The sequence below is a fragment of the Pan paniscus genome, chromosome 5 (genome assembly GCF_029289425.2).
Source record: "Pan paniscus chromosome 5, NHGRI_mPanPan1-v2.0_pri, whole genome shotgun sequence".
Lineage (NCBI taxonomy): Eukaryota > Metazoa > Chordata > Mammalia > Primates > Hominidae > Pan > Pan paniscus.
In genome coordinates, this window is record NC_073254.2 from 94,376,827 (window position 1) to 94,399,258 (window position 22,432).

Sequence of the window (22,432 nt, forward strand, 5' to 3'; positions counted from 1 at the left end):
TTGTTTTATGAATCTGGGTGCTCCTGTATTGGGTGCATATACATGTAGGATAGTTAGCTCTTCTTGTTGAATTGATCCCTTTACCATTATGTAATGGCCTTCTTTGTCTCTTTTGATCTTTGTTGGTTTAAAGCCTGTTTTATCTGAGACTAGGATTGCAACCCCTGCCTTTTTTTGTTTTCTATTTGCTTGGTAGATCTTCCTCCATCTCTTTATTTTGATCCTATGTGTGTGTCTGTATGTGAAATGGGTTTCCTGAATACAGCATACTGATGGGTCTTGACTCTTTATCCATCTTGCCAGTCTGTGTCTTTTAATTGGAGCATTTAGCCCATTTAGATTTAAAGTTTATATTGTTATGTGTGAATTTGATCCTGTCATTATGATGTCAGCTGGTTATTTTGCTCGTTAGGTGATGCAGGTTCCTCCTAGCCTCAATGGTCTTTACAATTTGGCATGTTTTTGCAGTGGCTGGTACTGGTTGTTTCTTTCCATGTTTAGTGCTTCCCTCAGGAACTCTTGTAGGGCAGGCCTGGTGGTGACAAAATCTCTCAGCATTTGCTTGTCTGTAAAGTATTTTATTTCTCCTTCAGTTATGAAGTTTAGTTTGACTGGATATGAAATTCTGGGTTGAAAATTCTTTTGTTTAAGAATGTTGAATATTGGCCCCCACTCTCTTCTGGCTTGTAGAGTTTCTGCCAAGAGATCCTCTGTTAGTCTGATGGGCTTCCCTTTGTGGGTAACCTGACCTTTCTCTCTGGCTGCCCTTAACATTTTTTCCTTCATTTCACCTTTGGTGAATCTGACAATTATGTGTCTTGGAGTTGCTCTTCTCGAGGAGTATCTTTGTGGCGTTCTCTTTATTTCCTGAATTTGGATATTGGCCTGCCTTGCTAGATTGGGGAAGTTTCTCCTGGGTAATATCCTGCAGAGTGTTTTCCAACTTGGTTCCATTCTCTCCGTCACTTTCAGGTACACCAATCAGACGTAGATTTGGTCTTTTCACATAGTCCCATATTTCTTGGAGGCTTTGTTCATTTCTTTTTATTCTTTTTTCTCTAAACTTCTCTTCTTTCTTCATTTCATTCATTTGATCTTCCATCACTGATACCCTCTCTTCCAGTTGATTGAATTGGCTACTGAAGCTTGTGCATTCGTTACGTAGTTCTCATGCCTTGGTTTTCAGCTCCATCAGGTCCTTTAAGGACTTCTCTGCATTGGTTCTTCTAGTTAGCCATTCGTCTAATCTTTTTTTCAAGGTTTTTAACTTCTTTGCCATAGGTTCGAACTTCGTCCTTTAGCTCAGAGAAGTTTGATCATCTGAAGCCTTCTTCTCTCAACTTGTCAAAGTCATTCTCCATCCAGCTTTGTTCCATTGCTGGTGAATGCAGCTGCGTTCCTTTGGAGGAAGAGAGGCTCTCTGATTTTTAGAATTTTCGGTTTTTCTGCTCTGCTTTTTCCCCATCTTTGTGGTTTTATCTACCTTTGGTCTTTGATGATGGTGACGTACAGATGGGGTTTTGGCATGGTTGTCCTTTCTGTTTGTTAGTTTTCCTTCTAACAGTCAGGACCCTCAGCTGCAAGTCTGTTGGAGTTTGCCAGAGGTCCACTCCAGACCCTCTTTGCCTGGGTATCAGCAGCGGAGCTGCAAAACAGTGAATATTGGTGAATAGTAAATGTTACTGCCTGATCGTTCCTCTGGAAGTTTTGTCTTAGAGGGGTACCCAGCTGTGTGAGGTGTCCGTCTGCCCCTACTTGGGGGTGCCTCCCAGTTAGGCTACTCGGGGGTCAGGGACCCACTTGAGGAGGCAGTCTGTCCGTTCTCAGATCTCCAGCTGTGTGCTGGGAGTACCACTACTGTCTTCCAAGATGTCAGACAGGGACATTTAAGTCTTCTGAGGTTTCTGCTGCCTTTTGTTCGGCTATGCCCTGCCCCCAGAGGTGGAGTCTACAGAGGCAGGCAGGCCTCCTTGAACTGTGGTGGGCTCCACCAAGTTTGAGCTTCCTGGCTGCTTTGTTTACCTGCTCAACCCTCAGAAATGGCAGGTGCCCCTCCCCCAGCCTTGCTGCTGCCTTGCAGTTTGATCTCAGACTGCTGTGCTTGCAATGAGTGAGGCTCCGTGGGCCTAGGACCCTCTGAGCTAGGCGTGGGATATAATCTTCTGGTGTGCCATTTGCTAAGACCATCAGAAAAGCACATTATTAGGGTGGGAGTGACCCGATTTTCCAGGTGCCGTCTGTCACCACTTTTCTTGGCTAGGAATGGGAATTCCCTGACCCCTTGCACTTCCCTGGTGAGGCAGTGCCTCGCCCTGCTTCAGCTCATGCTCGGTGCCCTGCACCTACTCTCTGACAATCCCCAGTGAGATGAATCCAGTACCTCAGTTGGAAATGCAGAAATCAGCTCTCTTCTGTGTTGCTCACGCTGGGAGCTGTAGATTGGAGCTTTTCCTATTTGGCCATCTTGAAACCACCCCTCTCACAAGCATTTTTAAAAGAGAAAAGTGTACAGCTTTTACATGGCCCAGCAGGAATCAAAATGAATTCTAGTAAATTTCCGCCAGGTGGCACCTGCCTTTTGAACTTTGGAAAGAAATTCTAAATGCTGAGGAAAGCCACTTTTATTTCAGAAATAGGGTCGGTTCTGGAAAAGAATTCTAGTCAGTGGAATAGCATTAATAGAAAAAAATACCCTTAAACTATTCTAAGATGCTTTCAAAGTAAAATATGTGATTAAATAATATGTTTAATTTGGGAAAAATTTAGGCTATATAAATAAGGCCAATCCTAGTTTAATCTGAGCTCCCCAGGATGTAAGTTCTACAAAGTTGTAATTTTTAGTTAATCTTTCCAACCGGCTCTCATTTTGAGTGTCTCTCTAACTTTTAATAAGCACAGCAACTAGCACATACTTAGCAATCAAGTGTCTTCTTGACCTGATTTCATTTATAAATCAGTCATCAACTTGCCAGTCAAAAATTCTTAGGCAAACATTTTAACATTTTATCCAAAATCATGGGATTGGTAGTGTGAATCTTCCAAGTAAAACAAAATAGGTCCAGCTCCGCTGGCCACATACTTCTTGTCTATGCACATGGCTCTTTCCAAATCGTTGGCTAAACTGTCACCCCATCCTTGCTGCTCTTCTCAGATCTTTTTATGTGGATCAGGACATAATACGCCTTACCAGATGTTACCCTGACACAGTCATGGAAAAACAGCCAGTTTCACAGTCTTGTATTCACCAAAGATATTAATTTTTACTGAGCAGAATCCAAATTGGGTGATGTCTTTTGTTTTCTTTGGGGTTTTATTCACTGATGATAAACAACCATGCTGAGAAGTCAGGAACAGATTTTTGTTATTTAGAAAGAACAACAGCAAATGAGAAAGATCTACTCAAAAATATACATTTGAGTCTTCAGGGCAGGGCTTCCTGGACCTGTTGATGCTAGTATGTGATACACAGCCTGTATCCTGAGATTGGTAAATTCAGTCAAGTTACCAAAGACTGTCAGAGAGGACGGAAGGAGCCCATTATAAGACTGACTGACTTAGTTGGAACCTGGAAGTTTTTTTTAGAAATGGTTTTCAATAACAATTGTTATATACCTGCTTAAAAATGAGATGTACCCTCCTTGTCACAATCCCCTACATATTGATGCTGAGTTTGATAGCAGTTATTTTATTATTACTGAGTTTTCTCTAAATCAAGATACTAAGTATTTCTACTTGAGAGATGGGATGGCAAAAATAGAGAATTTTAAGTTTTAGCAATGGCATTTTCTTCTTCCAGTATAGTTCATACTTTAGACAAATGTCACATTATTTGATTTCTAAAAGGAAAGTGTCTACTGTAATAGTTGATAGGCTCATAAAAGATGTGTTTTGGATAAGGGATCTAACAATTCTATGGGAAACGTTATTTATTTCTGCCATGATAAAAGCATCTTAACTGTCTGTCTACATGATTGCCAGATTTAATAAACTGTTGCTCAGTTTGAATTTCAGATGATTATAAATATATTAAATGTCACAAGTATTGCAAGAGAAATGCTCTACAAATTATGTTAAAATGATTTGAGGTTTATCTGAAATTCAAATTCTACTGGGTGCCCTGTATTTTGTCTGGCAATTTACCTGGTAGGTGACTCATTTATGTGCCACCCTCCTTCACAGTTGCCACAGCAAGGATGGCAGAAAACCTTCTGCAACAACATGCACCTCAAGACCCTCAACTCTTGCCAGCACCCTATTTTCCAAGTAAGGGTTCCCAGTGTTAAGAAAAGGACCACTGCAGCTTGCTGTCATTGGCAAAATTCCATGCTAACTTCAGCTGGAATTGCAGAGCCAATATAATAGAATTATATCAGAGTGGTACCTGGAATCTCTGAAGAGTCTCCTGAGAAGAGCTACTCCTGCAATAGCTCCCCAAACTTCAGTTCACAGGGCTACATTAAATAAACTACCTGAGGAGCTCTCGTTTGTGAGTGGTCAAACTAAATTTCATTTTGGTCTTATCTAGCAGGAAACAGATCCAGGAGAAAGTTATCTAGCATGATGATTATAATATTTTACCTTTGCTCCTACCCTCCATGTCCCTATCCTCTGCAAAGGGAATGACTACAGAGAGTATGAATTTTTCATACTTGTCACAGTTTGTCCAAGAAGAGTTAAGAAACCAACCCTGTACTATTTCTTTTCTTTATTGGTGGAGAACTAGCATGTGCCTTGGGCATGCACTCAAAGGCACATCCTGGTTCTCACTTATATTGATCACACATAGGGTAACTTATAACCCTTCTTTGAGAAATATACCAAAATAAACCTTTCTAAGAAAGAGGAAGAAGGGAAATTGCAGACCTATAAGCCTCTCTTATACTATACTTATACATATTAAACTTTGCTTACGTATATACTTTAAAAAATACTTGAGATTTAGTTATGCATATATTATTATGTTCAGCATCAATAGGTATAATGGGTACAGCAAAGATAAAAATCAGAACTTTTACATCATCTGAGAATATAGTTTAACAGAGGCTGCTGATATATGGCTATGAACCAATTGAGTAACAATGCAATGTAGTATATGAAGAAATGCCATCGTTGGTCATAGAAAGAAGGAAGGTACAATAGTTCAGTGAAATGGTAAATACGTGTAGTCTTAAATGGATCTTGATGGGTCCATGTAATTAATGAAGGGGTATAGGAAACAACAGAAAGGAAGGCTGAAAAAGAGTAGGGACACTCAAGGGTCAATGAGTACTGGGCCTAGATGAAGGAGAAGACTCCTGTGGAGCAAATGTGGGGATACCTTGGCAGAGGGAGAATGGTGCAATATGATGACAACCTATGGTGTTTGAACTTGGTGTTATAGGCCGTGGAAAGTTGCTGGAGATTTTAGAGTCCTCAAGTGACATGATGAAAGGGTTCTAGCAGCCATACGTAAACTAGATGCGAAGGAAAATAGTGAACTTTGACAGTGCAGGTGTTGGTTGTGCACTTTCACTCAGAGTGAGTCTGAAAGCCAACAAATGATTTAATGTAATGTAAAACACATACACTAATATACATAGAGATGTATATAATATGAGTATAAAGCAAGCTCTGCTCTCTTTTTCCTTCCCAGAGAACTGCCCTTCATGATGCTATGCAATCCCCAGGAGAAGCACGTTGAAAGCTGAGTGAGTTTCTTACATTACCTCTGTTCTTTGACATGACTGCATTGAGGTCAAACTGTACATTGTGTTCATTCTGTTTCTTGGTATTCCATCATTGTTATATTGCAAAGGGAGAGGGGTGGGAAACTATAGCCCTTCTTGTCCAAGAAGAGTTTTTATTTTTATTTTTTAAGATGTTGCTAGGCTTCATGATTATAAATAAATTAAAACCAGAAACTGTGTTTTCTCTTGGGCACGTACTTAAAAATAGTCTTTGAAGTGACATGGTTAAGTGTCAAAGGAAATCCCCACTGCAGTCAATTTTAGAATAATTCCTAAGGACCTCAGGAATGTGCAACCCATTGTTGTATGCAAGTGGAAAATAAGCTGTTTTTAAAAAAAGTATATACATTATAAGGGAAAAGCAAAACTAGCATGATGAGATCACTGATGTTTTCAATATGAAAACAAAGTACATTATAAATAACAAATAGATTTTAGCTTCATTCTAACTAATTTTCCCTGTGCTGCAAGAAAAATAAAAGTTCCAGAATCCTGACAGAAAACAGAATGGGAATAATGATATTCTTAAAAATCCTTGATGTTCCAAAAACAGATTTCCTGTTATTGTGGTACCTATAACTTCTTGTTTTTATTACTGCTTGTAATGTAATCTCAATTTTTATTGTTGTCTTAATTCCAAAGTCCTTTGGGCTGTATCTTCACCATGAAGTCAAAAGTAGAGAGTGGAAAACTGGATTAATCATAGGCTTGCCTCAAGTATCTGATGGGCATTTGCTAATCAAAATGTCAATCTCCATGTCCTTAGGCAACTCAAATATTAGTTGAGTTGGTAATCTTTCAGAAGAGATTTAACACATTTAAATGTGTTAAATGGTGATCTTTCAGAAGAGATTTAACACATTTTCTGTCCCCAAGTAGTTTTCACTTTTATTCAAACTTAGATTTGGTGGTGGGGAGGAAGACATTAAAGAATCAGTGAATCAATTATTTTTGCACTTGCCATTCTGAAAAGTGCTATGAGGGAAAATCTAACAGATGGAAATTTGTGTATATTTGTAGAAGATGAAGAGCAGGAAAGAGAACATTCTAGGCAGACTGCATGTGGCAAGAACTTAAAGCAAGACACTAACACATGAGGAAAGAAACAGAGACCAATGTTGTGGAGCTCACCAAGTGTGCTGAATTATATATTCTTTCACAATTACTTATTCCTTTTCTGCCCTTGGATGCTTCCCTGCCTAGACTTTGGGCTTGGCCATATTGCTTTTTGGACATCGAGATATGAATAGACATAATATTTTTCATACATGAGCTAGTACTTTCGATGCAATGGCATGGCTTAACTAGGATCCTCTTTCCTGTCCTCTGCCTTGATAGAACAGAATGCACTGAATCCGGATGGATCTTTCCACCTTCATCCCCAAATGTGAAGAAAGTGGTGAAAATTGCATTTCCCTCACAGGCTAGAGAAGAGTCTCAGAGATTAGCTGGCCAGACTTGGCATGTAATGTGAGCAAAATTGACCCCTTGAAATTTTAAGCCATGAGATTTGGGGGAGTTGTTTGTTGGGCATTAGTATTAATTTAACAAAAGCTGACAGACATTGAGGATGGAAAAAAGAAACAAAGAAAAGCAAGAAGATAAAAAAAAGGCCAGATCATTCAGGAACCTGTAGGCAATATTAAGGATTTTGTTTAAACATAAGAATAATGGGAAGTCATTGAAACCAGGTCTTGACACAATCAGGATTTTGTTTAAGAAGAGGAGTAATCACTCTGGCTATACCAAAAACCAAAACAATGTAATAACCCCAAATGGGCAAAAATGCAGATGAATGTTCGTAAGTTATTGCAGCAAGGAAGGCTATCTAAAATGTATTGAGTACTTGTTGCTAGGCTTTCTTCTAAGGACTTTACACAATGTAATGGCTAATTAAATCATTATAATAAGGTAGGCCATTTTATTTTTCCTATTAACTATGAGCAAATTGAGGCACAAGGAAGATGTCTTAGTCCATTCGTGCTTCCATAACAAAATACAATAAGGTGGGTGGCTTGTAAACAATAGAAATGTATTTGTCACAGATGTGGAGGTTGGGAAGTCCAAGGTCAAAGTGCCAGCAGATTTAACGTCTGGTACGGGTCTACTTTCTGGTACACAGGTAGTGACTTCTGGCAGTGTTCTTATTGGTGGAAGGGCCAAGGCAGACCTCTTGGGCTTTTCTTATAAGGGCAACTAATCCCATTCAGAAGGGCTCCACTCTCATGATCTCATCTCCTCCCAAAGGCCTCACATGGTAATATCACATTGGTGATTAAGTTTGTAAACCAGAAATAAAATTCTAAGCCAATTCTAAGCCCACCTCTCCCTTTGGCCAAGGGCATTCCAAATTATTCTGAAAAACTAGTTCAGGCCATGTTGGGAAATGGGGGTCAGACAAACATCAACACAGAGATCTTAAGCCTGATAGAACAGACTCTTTAAATCTGATAAGAAACATTTACAGTCTATTTTTTCTGAAATCCTGCTACCTGGAGCCTTCATCTGCATGATAAAACCTTGGTTTCCACAACCCCTTATTTTGTTTTATTTATTTATTTATTTTGAGATGGAGCCTTGCTCTTGTCACCCAGGCTGGAATGCAGTGGCATGATCTTGGCTCACTGCAACCTCCACCTCCCGGGTTCAAGGGATTCTACTGCCTCAGCCTCCTGAGTAGCTGGGATTACAGGTGTGCACCACCATGCCCGGCTAATTTTTGTATTTTTAGTAGAGACGGAGTTTTGCCATGTTGGCCAGGCTGGTCTCGAACTCCTGACCTCATGATCTGCCCACCTCGGCCTCCCAAAGTGCTGGGATTATAGGCGTGAGCCACCCTGCCTGGCCCCACAACCCCTTATTGTAACCCAGACATTCCTTTCTATTGATTCCAGGTCTTTAGACAATAACTCTTTCAACCAATTGCCAATCAGAAAATCTTTAAATCTATCTATGACCTGGAAGCTCCTGCTTCGAGTTTTTTTGTGTTTCCAGACCAAACTGAGGTACATCTTACACGCATTGATTGATGTTTCATGTCTCCCCAAAATGTCTAAAACCAAGCTGTACCCTGACCACCTTGGGCACAAGTTGTCAGGACCTCCTGAGGCTGTGTCTCAGGCATACCCTTAACCTTGGCAAAATACACTAAATTGATTGAGACTTATCTCAGATACATTTTTGGTTTACAAGTTTCAACATATAAATTTTAGAACACAAAAACATTCAAACTGTAGCAGAAGAGAAACAATTTTACCAAGGTTCCACATATATTAAGTGGCAGAGCCAGTAATTCAATTCAGACAATCTGGCTTCACTGCCTGAGTTCTCAGCCAGAGGGATGCAGAAGACAGAGGATGGTGGTTTGAACTGGGGCTGAAGAAAGGGAGATGGAGAGGCTCAGAAGAAGTTGAAAGATATTTGCAAAGTAGAAATATCAGGACTTGATTTTTGATAGGCTATGGGACATAAGAGCAGGAGATTTTAAAGATAACTTCCTTATATGAGAAATGGGTAATATACTGAGATGGGGATATTGAGGAGGACAGGTTGGGAGGTGAGATTCTGAATTCTGATTGTAAGCTGCTTGAGAGTAGAAGCTGTGTAATATCAAGTGTTTTGCTTTGTCTGTTGTAGAGACACAGTGACAATATGTAAAATAAATGAGTCATATTATTTACAAAGCCCATTTTAAATAGCATGAAACTTTCGTATAACAATTCTTTTTCATGAAGATGAATTTCTCTGAAGTGTTTCTTTTGCTTAAGTTCACAAATTTGAATCAGAACGAACACTCATTTTTGGCATGGATATCTTCTCCATACACACAAGATAAATTCTTGTGTTATAGTTTTGTACTTCACTGCTACTTCATTTTATTAGTGGAAAATGCTCCTTCCTGAGATGTACCCATATACCATTCTGCAGCTTCATTGTCATGTTAGTGCTAATTTAATGTGATTCAGAGTTTCAACATAGAACAGCATTTATTTTGCTAATGCAGCAATGAAAGAACAAGCATTTACTACAGGACTGCCCTGTGCCAACACTATGTAAACAGGTTATAACAAGTTTATTTCATTGACTCCAACTATTCTTTTACAAATTGTAGGTGTTTTTGCCTTGGCCACAGTTTCCTCCTGTTACATTGTATTTCTGGACTATTACAGTCATTAGATTGTACTTTTTAAAAGAATATTTTAGAATAATGAATATTAAGTATGAATAATAAAGGTAAACTTTCTTTAAATTTACTGAAGCTCATCTGGCCAAATTATGCTGCTGTCCCTTAAAGTGGCCACTTAAGAAAGTTGGAGTCTTTTAGAATCAATATGACCGAATTACCTCATCCGTTGTAAGGGTCCCAAAGAGACTTGCTGCCCTTATGGTTTAATGAAGCCCACTATCCCTTTGTTTACCTTTTCCCCATTCATGGCTGTGCTCACTGCCACCTGATTGTCTTCAGCTGAGACACTTAAGTACAATCTTGAAGCCACATGATTGTGAACAGAGACCCATGGGACTGTCAGGCCAGAAGAAAACAGAGACTGGAGTAAGATTTATGTAGGGATGCCAAGGAAGAGCTACTTATTTGTGTATTATCTGTCTGAGATAAATGTGTGTGATCAAGGTGACATATAAAATATTCGGCAACCAGTATGGCATGTCTGTCTATAATCAGAAAATATGCAGCTACCCATTAAGACAGAAATAAATCACCAGTCATAATAAATACCAACCACAAATAACTGTTAGGGCCTACAGATGGTTTCTGGTTAAATATCAGTCTTGGGAGCAGTTTGTCAAGTGGTGTAAGTGTGAGTTGTAAGAAGGCTAGGGCTGCTTATACTATGTAAAATTATGCACTTATTTGTCTCAATTACAGGATATAACTGACTGAAAAAGGAGTACAATGACATGTTTTAGCAAATAGGTCAACCCTAAGGAAGATATTTGTTTACAAAATTGATAGTTGTATTTCCTAAGACATTATGTATATTATCTGGTACTTTATAACTTATGAAGTATGTCTATGTCTGCCATTTCATTGGAAACTTACTGGAGTCTTGAGAGGTGAACAGGATTAGAGAGGTTAAGTAATTTTCCCAAGGCCATATGGCTAATAAACAGAATAGTTATGATGAGATGACAGTCCTTTTAGAAAGATGTGAAATTATAAAAATAAATTAATGGTTTTCTTACAAAAGTTGAATGGCTTCAGAACAACATAGGGAGGTTCAAAATTACAGTGAAATAAATAGTAACAGATGTTTTTCTTGGGCAATGATAGTGAAATAAGGTAAATTTTTAAAAATAATTTTGTGTATAAAACAAAGTTTGTGTACGTTGAACTATCAGAAAACAAAGATGTCACTGTATCAGCCACCCATGTGGACAATCTGTGTTTGTTTAGCGTCATCATCGTTCCTGACTCTGGATTTATATGCCACGATAAGTAATCATTGTCTTATACTTATTCACATACAAGCACTTAATAGTGAAAAATATGACATACCATTAATTCAGTAAAAAAAAAAATAATGCGTTCAGGGTAACTAAGCAGCACAGTAGCATCACCAGAACACCTGTATCAGCTGCTAAACAACAGCAACCACAAACAATGGCAGGCTTTTAGCCTCCACCTGTGAGGCTGTGTTTTGATTAAAAGGTTACTATACATTGTACTTTTTAAATTTTGATACTGTGTTTGTGCTTATGAAAATTAAAAAATGGCATATATTTGATGGCCTTTCAAGACACTGATCTTGATTCTGTTAAAAATTCATTTTTTCTACTCGTTGTCCAACTCCAATAAAATGAACAAGGAGTCCTTGGAGAAATGGCTGAGTCTAAAGCTGAGGTCGAAAAAGTACACGATGAGTCCCACCATCTTGCATTACCAGGAAATAAATTGTGAAAACAAAACAAACCAGAAACAAAAGGATGCAGCTGTGTTCAAGGAACATGGAAGCCAATTTGAAAGAGCTCCCAATGGCCAAAGCTGAACAATTTGAGCAATAAAATGAATAATGTAGTATCGAATTACAGTATAAAATATAAAATAAGTATCCATGGGTCTATAGTGATAAACATGATTTGTTGAATAAATGTATTGGGGCAAGGAGATAAATATTCCTTACATAAAATTCCTAACAATACATGTATAAAATCCCTTCTCCAGGAGATGAAGTTTTATGACCCCCTACAACCTTGCCACCTTTGAGTGTGAGCCAAACACTCACACTCAATTGCTGAATATTTTATATTTTAGTGACTTTCTTCCAAAGAATAGTGTATGGAAAGGGAAAAATAGTAACTTTACAGTGAAGAACCCTGGTAATCACCACCTTAACCAAATGATCAAAGTTAACATCACCAGTAACAACTAATGTTCATGTCATCTACCCCTGATATTACTTATTTAGAAGGGTACTTTATATTCAATGTAATTTTTCCAAAAACCTATAACCTCAGTTTAATCATAATACACTAGACAAACCCAAATTGAATGAATGGCATTCTATAAAATATCTAATCAGTACTTCTCAAAACTTCAAGGTCATGAAAACAAAGGGAGATTGAGAAACTGTAAGGAGCTAGAGGAGCTCTTCAGATGTAAGAAGTAAGCGCAATATGGAATCCTGGATTGGGAACTGGAACAGACATTTCCAGAAATGGAAAGACCAGTAAAATAAGAATAGAGTCTGGAGTTTAGTTAAAAGTAATGTAACAATATTGTTTTCTTAGTTTTGAAAATATATAATGGTAAAGTCAGACAATAGAGTAGGGGAAACTGAAACCAGGGTATATGAGAACTCTGTACTATCTTTGGAACTCTGCTGCAAATCTAAAATTATTCCAAAATAAAAAGTTTATTACAAACAAATTATTTGTTTCAAAGAAAGTCCTTGTGTGCATGAATCTATGAATCTGTCTGTATACGCATATATGCATGAATGTCAATCAGTAGAGTTTAGAATATTGTTGACAATTCCATAATATTGAGTAATAGTGACTTTTTGGTTTAATGTTTCTATTATATTTTGGCCATTTTTTGTATGTGTTCATAAACCCACATGATTTTTATGTTCATGTTGTCATACTCGAGAACATCTTCACTATTTATGTATACTTTCATTCAGCTCTGAAGTGAAAGTGTTTTAAACATCAACTTTTTTTCAGCATTAAAGACTCTTCTGTTCAGGGACATGAGGCAACGGATAGCCAGAGCACATACCTGCTTCTATTTCTACAATGATTAAAGAGTCAAGAGCCTCCTTGGGGTAGCATTCCATAGAACAGGGATTTGTCTTTTAGTAACAGTGAAGAAACATCACATCGAAGTTCTTACATTCCTCTCGAGCTTCCAGACCTCACACAGTTTCTGTCTCTGTTGATGTTCAATTTGTGAAGCCATGATAATGGCAAATATTATCTGTTTTTCAAAAAAAAATAACTTGGCATATACACTTATCTGTAGTAATATGTCTAGGATGAATAAGAAAATTTGTGAAAGTAGAACTGGCTATTTTGTGAAGTAAGAAGAGAATTGTGGAAGGCCAGCATTTCCTGGAAAGGTTTGTTGTTCATCAAGCTCAATTTGGTGTGCCTTGGAGGGAAGAATAAGAAAGAATGTATCAAATTCCCTAATGTTGAACTTACTAGTATATCAATAACATCACTTATTCAAGGCTTTATATCTCTACACTAATCTGGCCTGATTTGAGGAAGCTACTGATCTATTTTTCATGTCTAAATACTTTCCAAAATGACTTAATATTTTTGTTTGTCCTCCCAGATTTTTGCAGTCAATTCCCCTGTCCTTCAGACTGTGTGCATGACATACCAAACCAACTAGTAAATTCATTGAAAAAAACCCAAAAAACAAAAGCCATATTCATCTTGTTGTTGGGCATTGTTTTGATAAACACGTTGATTGATGATGGCTCTTGTTCCAATCTGTTGCAGAGTTGTATAGACACAGCCGCCTATTCTGCCATACAGCAGTTTGGGGAATTTTTTCTTGACTTGAATGATTTGCCAATGTCTACAATGCAGACATAAACAATTTCCTCTTATTGCTAGGCTCTAAATAATGATAAAATTTAATAATGCTAATATTTGGAAACATCCTGGCAATTGAGTTTTCTTTTTATATTCAATAATTTTACATTGATTATAGTTCATACATTTTAACAACTAAATTCTTAGGTAATGTAACAGCTGTGAACTAAACCAATTTTTTAAAACTAGATAACCCAAAATTTCAAATATATAGAAATTAATGCGTTAAAATCCTTCCTCACATCTAAAATGCTTCTCAAGTGGTAAAATCAATCACTGAACTATGAAAGGATAGGTATTCTTAATCATTAATCAATGGACCTAAATAAGTTACCAACAAAAATGTTAAGAATAGCAGCTTTTAGATTCTGATTTTACATACATATTTCCTCAAAAGATTATAAAACCAAAGATAGTAAGATTTTTCCTCCTTTTTTAAGTAAAATAATTGGTGAGAAATATTTTCTCTTAAAAATATTAACTTGCTTTCCAAGGATATGTTAGTCAGTTTTTATTATTGCTCTTTTCATTTCCTCCTTTTGGATTATGGGCTCTCAAATCTGATCCTTAACACTCATGCTCTTGAAATTGGAGGCTACTGAGATATTATTATTTCTTATCCCCACTCCCTGAAGGTATGACCTGCTAAGCTTTATGGGACAATGTTTTAGTGAGGCAACTATTTACAGGATGGAGTCTTCCACATGGCACTCTGGGGGAGGTGCCCACTGTCCCTAACTTCATGGAACTACTGCAATAAACCTTTGGGGGTAAGAATAAGGGAGAAGAGATTGAATAGAAATTCCCAAGACTTTGCTAGCAATAAATGTTTTAACCAGGACGTTTTCCAGAGTTATCTGATTCTTAGGTGTAATAAATTCTCTGGTAGGATTCTGTGGAAAATGGTCTACAGTAGTGAGAGTTTGTGTTAATGGGGTCTGGAATAGAGGCAACAAAATGTTCTCTCTTTTTCACTGTTTTTTTTCTGTTAGTCCCAAGTGTAATCTTTGGTCAGAATTCTTGCTCCTGACTTCACCTCTGAGTCTGTCTGGAGAAAGGGCTTAATGAAAACTTAGTATTATTTTTTTTTCTTACCTTTTTGACTGAGGGAGAGCAAATAATTTTTAAGCAGTAAGTTTTAAAATATAAGCTCTTAGTTTCATGTGAGCTAGACATCTTTTCTTTACTTGTTTCTGTAAATTCATTGTGATTTTTTTTGCAGAAATTATTTTCTGAAAATAAAAACACATTATGCCAAGGACCTTGTAAAGTCATGTCTGAGGAACTCAGATGCAAGTGTCTTGACTCCTGCCCTTGGGGAATGTGAATAAGAGAGGGAACAAAGGATGAGTCACTTTGTCATCCAAAGGACTGACATGTACGGAAAATTTTGAAAAACAGCAAATGACATTAAAATTTCTGAGAACATATAATGGAATTTATATGTTCTGGTTTTCAAGGTAATCTAAATTTATTATATACATTTCAAAAATATAGGAAAGGAAAAAGAAATCAATCAAAAGCTGAGAGATAATTGTAAAATTTTGGATCTTTTCTTTAAATTTTTAAAAAATGAAATTATTTAATAGTTTCAATACTCATATATTTAAAATACTAGAAGAAAAATAAATCTTAGGGTAATTTAATTTAATATTTTTGTTTTTCAAAGTAAAACAAATGCTCTTGTTGTTACTATTATCCCAGGTTTATTATCACTTTGAGAGTGATGTTTTATTTGTTTCTCTCAAACTCTTTAAGAACAAATGAAACCTAGATTGTTCTAAAGCATGCTATTCCTTTGGATATGGAGTTTTGAATCTCAGTGTAGTTGATTTTAAGAAATCCAAAGCTATGAAGACAAAATTCTCTGATATTTGTCTTCCTAAGTGGAAGACAATAATGGAGCAAATTAACATTGATTGAATAAAATAGAAACACTCTAGTATGACGTTCTGTATAAATATTCTTTTCAGAATTATTATACAGGCTACAATATTTTGTTTCAAATTATGAATCTTCAACTTAGGATTATTTAGGACATCAGTTTTGTTATTTTTGTAGTTTGTAAAAAACCATCAATATGAAAAATCTGGTAGAATTGACCCAAAACTTCTACTCACTTTTCTCTTGGGATGGGATAAAGGGGGAAATAAGAGGAAGGGCAGAGTGCTGTTGAGTTCAGCACTTTGGTCTATCAGCTTTTTCAGTGACCACAGATTGAACTTCTAATGCAGCCAACTCTCCCAAAATACTTGTTTTTGGTCACAAAGGGAAACAAAATGAGGGTGTATGAGTCACTCTACATTCTTTCAAGTTACTTGCAAAACAATCTTCTTAAGAGGGGAGCGGTAGTGTCATCTTTATCTTGAAAGACCGTATCTTCAATAATTGAATAATATGAGCAAACTACCATAAGAGATGATGCAGACATTTAATTTTAATTATGGGTTCCAGCTATATCCTTTGCTAGGACTAACCACAGCAAAATAGCAGAAATTCTAGAGTTTACTAGATACCTCCTAAGAAATCCAACTGTCAAAGAACAGCCTTCTGCACCCAGAACACAGCTGCTAGCTATCACCTTGAAGCAGTAGTTTCTGTGGTGGAATTAGTTGAAAGAAGATAGTGCTTTGAGACTAGGGCCAGAAACTTTCCCCTTGAAAAAGATGTGCAAATGTTGGGTCAGAGAGTAATAGAATTTATTGGAAATTTCACTGGAGACCCTGGTGAACCAAACCAACACTGCCCCATTTATTTCTCTGAAGAAATAGCCCTAAAGGAGAGGTGATCTTGGGAAGTTTAAGAAAGTATATTTCTATGCAGGATTAGCATATGGTATGCAAGACAACCAATGCATAGCTTCATATTATAAGTTAATTATCTGCCTTAGCTGATGTCATTCTATGTATAATTTATAATTAAATATAATAACTATCAAAAGTAATAAAATTATCAGTGTTATGAATTGATTAAAAGAAGGTGTTTAGAAAAATGAAATAGTGATAGCCATTAGACAATTTCTGTACAAAAGAAGGAAATATAACCTAAAGAAAGAAAATATAGATGAAAAGTACTTTGTTCAAGTGTAGATGGAATAGATGTTTCCTCAATTAGCTGAGAATACATGTATCAGTTTCCATTTTCTATTGCCCTAGAATAAGCAGTGATACCGTATCACAAGAAAGGAAAGGTTAGACCTTGAAATAGGCTAAAATCCATAGTATTAGAAGTTATATATTTTTTATTTTGATACCACTAGATTCTTTAAAGAAATAGGGAGAAAAATATAGTTGATATTTTTATACTATCAAATAAGGCCTATCATACCATTATGCATATTTTTAGTTGAAAACTATTTTTTAATATACTTAGTAAAATTCTACTTAAATAAATAATGAGAAAGCAGTTTTTTCCTACCAGACAGCTGTTAGCTATTAAAATAATGGACTTAGAACTTCAATCTTTAAAACATATGCAAGTATTTATATATTTGCAACAGAAGAAAAATGTTTTCACAACACTAACAAAAATTTACATATCTGCTTTATTTTTATATTATTGTAACATTTCAGGTGTTTCTTAAAAGACAATTTAAGCTGCCAGCTTATAAAAATATTGACTGTCTCCAGCCAAATTCTTAGGTAACTTAGTGTTATGGATCATTTACTAAAAGCTGACAACTAGATATTTGCCTGTTTATCTTTTGGGCATGTCCTTTTTTATAGCTTAATTTATTTACAAATAATTAGAAAGTGTTATCAACTGAAAAATTAGCATTTTTATTTGAAATACAAATTCTTTAAATCACTCAATAATCTCAATTTAACTAAAGTCAAAAGAAAGAATTCATTAGAATCACATTTTTGTATCACTTGTTATTTAGGGTACTCACTGTACTCATTTATTAAACATTCCAGAATATCCATGAGGAGCTAGATATTATGTTAGAAGGTAGGTTTATAGAGATAACAAGAAATAGTTTTTTCCTTAAATAGTTGAGAATAAACTACAGTTATATTGTATTATAAGCATATAATAAGTATTTATAGACGGTGTTGTGAGAGAAGAGAGAAGGATTTAGTAAGGTTCGGGTATAAATTTAAGAACACACTTCTAAGAAAATGTGACATGATCTGATATTTGAAAGCTAAGTACAACTATTTGTGTTATGGTTAAAGGCTGAATTCAAGTTAATCTTTCCCTTATAGAAGAGTTATTTATGGCCGGGCGCGTTGGCTCACGCCTGTAACCCCAGCACTTTGGGAGGCCTAGGCAGGGGGATCACGCGGTCAGGAGATCGAGACCCCAGTGAAACCCCGTCTCTACTAAAAATACAAAAAATTAGCCGGGTGCGGTGGCAGACACCTGTAGTCCCAGCTACTCGGGAGGCTGAGGCAGGAGAATGGCATGAACCCAGGAGGCGGAGCTTGCAGTGAGCTGAGATAGCACCACTGCACTCCAGCCTGGGTGACAGAGACCCAGAGCGAGACTCTGTCTCAAAAAAAAAAAAAAAAAAAAAAAAAAAAAAAAAAAAAAAAAAAGAAGAGGTATTTACACATACATTTTGTTTAGATATGGGTCTCCTTCCTCTAGAGTCTCCTCTTGAATAGTCTTCCTGCTTACCTTTGATCATATAATTACCGAATAGCAAAGTTGACAGGTATTTTATCTATCCTTTATCCAAGTAGCTCTCAAATTTTGGTGTGTGTGAGGATTATCTGGATGAATTGTTAAAACTTAGGTTGCTGGACACCACCCAAAGTTTCTGATTCAGTAGGTGTGGGGTGGAAATAGACAATTTTAATTTTAAACAAGTTTCCAGGTGATGCTGATGCTATTGGTCTGTCTAAGTCAGTTTGGGCAGCTATAACAAAAATGGCATTGGGTGCCTTGTACATCACAGAAATTTATATCTCACAGTTCTGGAGGTTGGAGTCTGAAATAGGGTGCCAGCAGGGTCGAGTTCTTGCTGAGGGCCCTGTTCCTGGTTTATAGACAGCCATTGTCTTGCTGTGTGCTGTGTCCTCACATGGTGGGAAAAGAACTCTGGCATCTTCTTATAAGGACACTAATCCCATCCATGAGGGCTCCTTCTCCTGACCAAATTACCTTCCATAGACCTCACCCCACCAAATACCATTACATTGGGGTTGCGGTTTCAATATATATGAATTTTGAGGAGACACAAACATTCAGTCCATAACATGGACCATACTTGATTATCAGAATAAGCTTGGAATGTGTTAAAATCTAGACTTTTGGAGTCCACTCATAGAGTTTCAGATTTATTTGGATGGAAACAAATCTGTATGTTTATATATCTCCCCAGTTGATTCTGATTATCAGTGGGGTTTTGAATCCACAGGCATTGTCCAGTCCTCTCATTTCACACATGATAAAACTGAGATGTAGAAAAGGTATGAGAATTCATCAAAAATATACAACTAACAAAGAGCAGAGCAATCTCTTTTTCCCATTATACCTAGTTTTATCCCTTCAAGAAACCATAGTGACGGTTCACGCTCTACTGAATCGAGTCAATACTTTCATCCTAACATTCAAAGTTTTTCCGAATCTATTTTTTGCAACCTGTTGTCCCAGTAGTTTTGAATACAATTAGGCTATCCCCAATTCAATTAACAAGAAAAAAGTATCTACTATATTCTATGTGGGATAGGTGGATTCAGGTTAGAAGAAAACCCAGTCCACTCTTTCAAGGAACTTCCAGACAAGTAGCAGATATTGCATTCTCACACATGCACAAGAATACACCCACACACAATGTAATAAAAGACAGATTTATAATAAGTGTTATTGAAAAAGTACAGAATAGCAGAGGAACTTCAGCATTATGAATATTTGTATGATCTGTTTGCCAGACACTGTGCGAACTTCTTAGGGATTAGAAGAGCATCAAGTCTTTATTTTCTTTTCTACCTAAGGAGAGCATCATACAACACAAAACACAACTGACTCCATAATGTAACATAATTAAATCTATAAAAAGGACATGAAGAAAATTCTATCAGAGGATAGAAATGGGAGTGACTAATTCAGCTGAATATGTGAAAATGTTTGCTGAAAGGGTGATCGAAAGGCATTTACACATTTGTAGGTATGCTTTGTTTAGTTTTGAATAGTCTTAATCTAGTCTCTCCTCTTATTTTGTCAGATAAAGGAAGGGCAGAGCAAAAACACCTATAGCCTACAAAGGCAAACCTACAGCATGGACGTCTACAGAAATAATTAATAGGCTAACATAGGCTAGAACACAAAGCATGTGGAATCACAATAGTATTCATGAAGGTGATTTTGACCTCGGCTTTGGAGGAGGCATAGAAGTTGGTAAATAATGTTAACTTTTGAACACATTATTAATTATATTCTTTTTAAAATTCTTTCCCCTTTTATTTTTTAATAACAAAATCTTACCCATTCTCCAGGTTCAAATTAAAGCCCTTAAAAGTTCCATGTTAGCATTTCTTACCTTGCCTGAACATTACAGTGATCTCTGGTGTTTAAAAAAGTATAGAAGCCCTGCCCCAATTTGGCAGATTTTGATTTTAGAGATTTCTATTCAAGATGCCTGATAGTAGAAACCAGAGGTTTCTAATTGGTGGTTTATCATAGCTCATTCTGATCTAGCAAATACCAAAACCGAGGATAAGTTAAATATACAATTGTTGAATGTTTATCTGCAAACTAAATGCCTAAATTCTCTTCACAAATTTCATTTTCTTAATACCAGGAACACAGTTTTAATGACTACATTTACTCTTAAATCCTAGTAGTTTGAATCAGAAAAGAATTTCCTACATAAACACCTTGGAGATAAGGAAACCCCAATCTCTCCACTTACCCACTCACATCCACATTCATGCTTCCATCAAGAAATGCCATCCTGGGCACTGGAGGTGAAAAAACACACCAAGACACTGTACTTGTTTGGACTGTTAACAACAACAACAAAAATACATTCTAAGTGCACACATGATTTTTAAGTCAATTATTCATACATAGCTCTAAGATAAATTTTAGCTCATCAACCAAATTGAACTAAATTGTTCTAATTTCCTACATGTTTCAGAAAACATGAGGAATTCATGATGTCTACTTGATTCTTAGCCAATATTGAAGAATTAGTCATCATTGAGTGTTGCTGATGTTCTAAATTTTGTGCTTTTGATAGTTAATGAACAAGGTTAGAATTATTTGTATGCACTCACACACCATAATGAATTCATCTTTTCAAAATATAAATAAAACATTTTTATTTCTGAGACATAATGTTCTCAAGAGTCAAATCCATTAGCTATCTATTTAATTAGAGCGTACTGGATTAGGACTTTATTATTAGTCATTCCATTAGCTCAATACTCAAGCACACTGCAGATATGACTAAGAAGATTGTGTTTCCTCATGGACAAAAGATGTGACCTTGGAGGGAAAAGCAAAAGATATTCTCAATTTTATGACATTTGAAAATATTTTATAATTAACTTTTCGTGAGTGCTGGAGATACAATATTCTCCACACTTCCAATCCTTTAATGAGAGGAAATTTGAGCATGGTTAATACACAAAGAACTAATATTTTGGGATTCTTCTAAAAATAATAGAGTATAAAATGCCATTCCAAACTGTAGTGTTTATAAGCTGTATCGTGTGTGAGAATCATTTTCTCTCTGTTCATAGTATATACCTCTTCATTTTATTATGTGAAAAGCTTATAACATGTATATCAGATATTGTATTTCAATGCCATATATTTAAATGTGATTTAATGTGCCATTTACATTTTAAAATTAACGTAGGTAAAAATTTATGGGACCTAAGATGTTTTATAGAGTAATAACAGTAGGCAACATTGTTACATGTAAACTTGGAATGCTACTTGATATGTGTGTGATGATGAAGATTGAAAGATAATGGAAGAATCTTATTCTAACTCGGGTAATTTATTAGAAATAGTTAATTTGATTCTCACCACTAATCTAAAGTAAATATTATTGTTATCTCTATCTTACAAGTGAAGAACTTGTAGTAGAGAGTTTAAGTAATATACCCATAGTCAAGTAAATGGAAGAACTGACATAAGAACCTAAGCCATAGACTCCAGGATATTTGATCTTAATCAACATACAACACTAAGAGAAGATTTTCATATATAACTTTCAACATTATGATTCACAGTAGGATTAAGAAAGACTCTTGATAAGATGAAATGGTAAAATCTGCAGCTATTCAATCTTGAACAAATTATTTTAATGCTTTGTGTTGGTAGGTACTCTCTTTTATTAGAAAGTTAATTTGCTGAAGTAGAAAAATAAAGGTACTAGAAATAAAATATATTACCTCTGAATTTTGAATATAGTGGAAAGAACATTGAACATAGAATCAGGAATTCTGAACTCCAGCGCCATCTCTATCTTTGGCTAGACCTGTGGTTCTCTAATTTTGCACCAAAGCCCTCTGGGACATGGCAATAAACTCACAGGGGACAGCCAATGAAGTATTCTAATATTTTTTGAAGGTGATGCTTGACATCCATTGGATACTGCATACTCTACTAGCTCATGGTAGTCCACAGTTATAACATTAGATCACATTACATTTTCTTTATGTCGTATTTTTGTGAGGCTG

At 36.2% G+C, this 22,432-nt stretch overlaps 1 long non-coding RNA gene across 1 annotated transcript in view; it reads left to right on the forward strand.

Annotated features, from left to right (window-relative positions):
• Nucleotides 1-22,432, forward strand: part of LOC134730602 (uncharacterized) — a 619,806-nt gene that overhangs the window by 263,567 nt on the left and 333,807 nt on the right. Inside the window, exon 2 of the long non-coding RNA XR_010112443.1 lies at nt 5,633-5,687. This is a non-coding gene — a long non-coding RNA (uncharacterized LOC134730602). The remainder of the gene's footprint in view (nt 1-5,632; nt 5,688-22,432) is intronic.